This window comes from Dendrobium catenatum, unplaced genomic scaffold (genome assembly GCF_001605985.2).
Source record: "Dendrobium catenatum unplaced genomic scaffold, ASM160598v2 fragScaff_scaffold_156, whole genome shotgun sequence".
Classification (NCBI taxonomy): Eukaryota; Viridiplantae; Streptophyta; class Magnoliopsida; order Asparagales; family Orchidaceae; genus Dendrobium; species Dendrobium catenatum.
In genome coordinates, this window is record NW_021318618.1 from 8070805 (window position 1) to 8076804 (window position 6000).

Sequence of the window (6000 nt, forward strand, 5' to 3'; positions counted from 1 at the left end):
TATTTGGATATATGGTATGTATGTAAATTGTATATTTTGGATGTTAGATAAGTAAATATAATAGTTTTAAGTGTTATGTATGTAAAAATCTCTAGTTTTAATTGTATAATATTTAAATAATGAAATATTTTTTACGTCAAATATTATTAAAATGTTAACATTAAGGTTATAAGTTTTAATTAAATATTTATATAAATTTTTAAAATTTTTATATAAATTATTATTAAAATAAGTATAGCATTTTAATAATATTTTAATTAAATATAATATTTCACTAAATTTTCTGTATAAAACATTACTAAAATGAAATATAAGTTATTATATTTAATTAAAACTTATAACAGTTTATATATATTTAATTTAAATTATTAAATAATAATTAAATATTTAATTTAGCATTTTCTTAAGAACACTAATTAAAATGAGATATTAAGAGATTAGGCTCAAATTCATTTAAAATCAACCGAGTAAATCAATTAGGGCAAAAAAAAAGAAGAAAACATAATAGACTTTAGCTTCAAAGACAAAAAGACCTAAAAAGAGGAGAAATTATTCTGTGCGGAGGCGGGATACAGAATGCCGTCTGGAAACCAACTAGAATGCGCCACATCAGCATTACTAAGCCGCGGTACCGAGCAGCATCGAGCGAAGGGATGACGTGGCGCATTCTAGGTGGTCTCTGGACATCGTTTAGCATCCGCACAAAATAATCAGTCCAAAAAGAGAAAAATTTAAATACTCAGGGTCTGTTTGGGGTGGCTATAGTATTTTATAAAGTTATTGTGAATTGGTTATGGAGATAACAACTTTTCTATTATGATTGTATAAAACAATTTTTCACTAAAAATTTCTGAAAATCAAATGTAGAACTAACAAGAAAGTAGTCAAATAAATTATGATTGTGAAAGCAGCTAAAAAGCTATCCCAAGCAGACTCTCAACGCCAAAAGAAGTATACATAGTAACAAGATCTTATTTAGCATAAAATTTTTTATATACAAAAGAAAATCTAATAAACCAAATATTAACCAATTTCGTTATCTCCTCATTCCACAATTTAGAGTATTTCTCTAACCACTTTGGCTTCATTTGGGGTGACTTTTTTACTGTTTTTTTTAAATCAGCTTCATAGTACAAAAATTTCAAGTTCAAAAAATACTTATAATAAAAAAATGTTTTATAAAGTAATAAAAAAATGTCCAAAATGAAGCCTTAATACAATACATTGGGCACTTTCGACTCAGAGTTATGGCATTATGAGATGGTGTTTTATTTCCCAAATAGACTTATCATCTCGCTAATGATAAAAAAAGAGTGAAATTTTCTCACCCTTTGTACTAACATTTTTAATATTACATTTGAAAATAATAAAACTTAGGCTTCGTTTGGGACAGCTTTCGTACTGCTTTTTAAAACGGCTTTCTAGTACCAAAATTTCAAATTCAAGAAATTTTTGTACTAAAAAGCTGTTTTAGAAAGCATTAAAAAAGCCGTCCCAAACAAAACCTTAGTCTTCATTTGAGCTGCTTTCTAAAACAGCTTTTTAGTACAAAAATTTTTAATTCACAAAAAATTTTTAGTTAAAAAATTTTATACAAAAAATTACTTTAAAATACAATAAGAAAAATGTCCGAAATAAAGACTTAATAATCAATCCTACAACATGTTCAAATGTTGCAAAATTATTTGAGCCAGAATAGTCTAATAAAAGTTTGATTGTAATATTCTCAAAATCATTGAATTTATTTTGAGATAAATATGAAATATGAACATGAATAATCAATAAAAATTTATATTCACTTATCTTAAAATAAATTGAAGGAATTTGAAATCCATCAAGATACTTATTATGTACTCTGAGGAATAAAAGTAAATACAATTAAACTTAATTTAGAGAAGTTGATGCATGTTATCAAAAGTTTCTTACACTTACAGGTACAGCTTTTTATAGAGATGATTATAAAGAAGTTGCGAAAAAGATAATTTTTTTAAAGATGTTACAGAAAATAATTTTCTAGCACAAATTTTTTTTGAAAATAATGAAAAAATAGTAGCATAATAAAAATTATTATTGCCTTTAGAAAAAAATACTAATAATAAAGTTGTCGCAAAGAAAGTTTTCACTAGAATGTCGCAAAGAAAGCCTTAGACTTTGTTTGCGGCGATTTTCTTACTGCTTCTTAAAATAAATTTTAAGTATAAAAATTTTATAAAAAAATTGTAATAAAAAAGTTGTCGAAAATGAAGCCTTAGCCCACAACACCAAAACTTCTTAGCTTGGAGAATTCTAGTACTGATTAAATATACTCTGAAAATTTCTTAACCTTAGTCCCTAACCATCCTTCACATAGCTTTTCGCATACGAAGATCCAAATATACTCTAGAACTAGATTAAAGCTTGCTTTGGGATGTCTTTCTTACTGTTTTTTAAAGTAGCTATTTAGTATATTAATTTTTCTACTAAAAAGTTATTTTAAGAAACAATAAAAAAGTAATCCCAAACGAAACAAAAATATGAAACTCATTCTGATATAACAGTAAAAATGGTATGAAGGAAACTGACAACAACAATAATAAGTCTTTATCCCACTATGTTGAGTCGGCTATATGAATCTTTTTTTTAGGGTTCATCACAAAATTGCTCAAGTTTTGACTGCTTTCAGCCTTCTTCCTCTCGACTATATCTTTCAGGCTTGACTTGCTTATTCTCTTCATTCTGCTCGACCTTTTAACAAAGTCTGTACGCTCAGCACTGCTGGAAGAAGACTGAAGTTTTCTGACACACAACTCTCCTTGGCCTATTGGTTGAGAGCTTTGGCTTCCAATTAAGAGGTTCAGGGTTCGAGTCTATGTGTATGCGTTGTGTGTGTGAGTTTGTCTTAAATGGCCTAAATGTCCCAAAAAAAAAAAGTTTTCTGACGCCAATATGTCGAAAATTCTCCTTGGTTGCCTGAACGGCTGTCCAACAGGAGCTTTTATTCTGTACGGAGACCGAGCAGGGAACCGTCCGGTTAAGCATTGGGTATCCAGCGGTACCGTGTGCAGGTACCGAGCTGGGTACCCACCAATGAGGTGATGTGGCGCATTTTTATTGATCTTCAAACGCCCTCCACACTCCGCACAAAATAATTCTTCGTCCACCAGAAGGGATCCGAACACCAATACCAAGCCAAAAACATAAAAGGGGAACCACATGGCACAAGTTAGCCTTCCATGCATACATATCCATCACAAGAGAAAGGACTTAGGCTTCATTTGGGATGGCTTTCTTACTGCTTTTTAAAGCTGGTTTCTAGTATTAAAATTTTAATTTTTGAACTAGAAAGTTGCTTTAAGACTTCGTTTGGGATAACTTTCTTACTGTTTCTTAAAATAGCTTTAAGAAGAAGTAAAAAAGTTGTCCCAAATGAAATCTTAATGCACGGAATCACTTCCAGTTTTTTATTTTGATCAAATATAAGGTTTTCTTAGGCTTCGTTTGTGATGACTTTCTTACTGCTTCTTAAAATAGTTTTTTATACATAATTTTTAATTTTGATAATAAAAAACTATTTTAAGAAATAGTAAGAAAGCTGATCAAAAGAAACCTTAATCTTAATGCAAGTTGAAGTTATGCTTTCTGAATTTCCTCCATACCTCCTAACATTTCTTTCTTGCGAGAGATGATATAGAGCGCAGCAAGTTGTGAGATAATAAAGATTTTTCTTTACCTGGATTTGGCCAGGCATCTCGCTAATCTATTTCAGGATTTCATGCTGATCATTTTGATCTGTAGGTTGGGAGCTTTGGTTATCAACTAAGAGGTCTTGAATTTTAATCTTATGTATGTAATATGTCTATGAATTTGCTTTAATTGACCTAAATCGCCAAAAAAAAAAAAAATTCCAGAATTTGAAGTACTTGCAGCTAATAAAGAAACTGGTCAGCCACGGCATCAGGGAAGATCGAGAGAATGCCAAAAGAAAATCACATTAGAAAATAGGTGATTAGCAGATTCACCATAAGTATAACAATTGAACTTTTCATGTACTAACTCTATGCTATTTTTAACAGGTAAAATTTTAAAAAAGTAGCCGTTATTTAATATTATTAAGGCTTAGTTTAGGGCAGGTTCTGCTTTACGAAATAATTTTTTTAATATAAAACTATTTCAAATTTAAAATTTTATACTAATAAACTGTTTTATAAAATAGTAAGGAAGCTGTCCACAACGAAGCCTAATTAAAAGAACATAATTTAGGCTTAGTTTGAGACAACTTTTTACTTATTTCTAAAATTATTTTTTAGAATAAAAATTTCTTAATTTAAATTTTTTTTGTACTAAAGCTATTTTAGAAAGCAATAAAAATTTTTTTTCAAATGAAGTCTTAATTCTAATTTAAGAAGAAGAGTAATATTGCTTAAGATTTGAGTTTTCATAGAAAACATAAAATTAATTTGCATTTTAACGTTTTCATGAAAACAGAGAGCAAAGTTCATTAGCTTTATGCTATTTATTTATTTATTTCAATTTTTATAATTTTTCATCAATAATATTTAAAAAGTTTAATTTCTAATCTTTATTTTGTAATTTTTTTGCCATGTAATTTTTTTGTTTTAATTTCTCTACTATAATTTCTGATTTTATACATAATTAATATAAAAATAAAATTTAGACATGCACATTAAAAATAAACTTTAATGTAACTATGTAAGAAAACTTAAACTTTTAACAGAAATATTTATTTTAAAATTAACATAAAATTTTAAAACAAATAATTATAAATATTTAATAAAAAGAATGCCAAAACGAAATTATGAGTTTGAGGTTTTGACTCCCAATAAACTTAAAAGTGAATTAGTTTAATGATAGTGCTCTTATGTTTGAAAAAAATAAATATTTTCTTATTTAAAATGAGCAAAATATGGCCCATTATAAATTCGACGGTTTACCTAGAGATCGAATTTGACTTCGGCTCCTTGCCAAAATGTTGTAGTAGACCCTACTAGCTTAATTGTTGTGAATTGGTTTTAGATTCTACTAGTTTAGCTATTTTGAATCGATGTCTTCTTTTAGGTCTTCTTCTTTCAAAAGAGTATCCATTAATGTTTAGAGGTCATCGAGGTAACCTTCTTCACTATTATCAATGTCATGTTTATAAGTTTTCAAGCATGTCTATCATGATTACATCATTGATGAACTCTAAGAACTTGTTCATTTTATGCAATAATGCTTTGTTAAAAAAGTGCACCTTGATCCATACATGGAGGATCATTTGACTTCTCAAATGTTTTGGGATTTGTCCAAATAATATTATAGTAATTAACATCGGTTTGACATTCTCTCTGAATAATTGTGATTCGAAGAATGTGAATCGAAGTGAATACATGACATGAAAGTAACAAGTAAAAGTGTATTTAGCTTGGAGGTGGTGTGACATCCAGTATGAGATGGTATGAACCTATAGCCAAATGGATTATTTGGGAATAGTGTGTGCTCTACGACAGGGAAGTGAGAGCCCTTATTTGGCTAATGTATTTGGGAGGATATGACATTTGATAACATATCACTAAATTATATTGTGGTGTTCATGCATACTCTTTAGTCCTTATGTAGCTAGTTGATTGCACATTGAGCTTACCTTGTTGTGTTGTCATTTCATGCTTCAAGCATTTTCCATTGAGTTTTGCTCGCCTACATTATTTATATCTTTAAGTGATCAATAAAAAAAATAGTTTCACATGTCATATGTCACAAGACCAATGCTTGCTTAATTATTTTTTAGCTAGCTTAATGTTATGTTACTTTCATATGTCACGAGACCAATACTTTTATTTGAACCAAAAATGTAATATTGTATTTTGTTACTCTTTTTATTAAGAATATTTATCTTATGAATAGTTACTTGTTGATTTCTTGATCAACTTTCTCATTTATAAGACTTGTTTATCATTTCAAATTCTTTATCTTTTATGTGTTCAATGAACCGTGGTACCAAAGAAGAACTATGTCATAACTGAG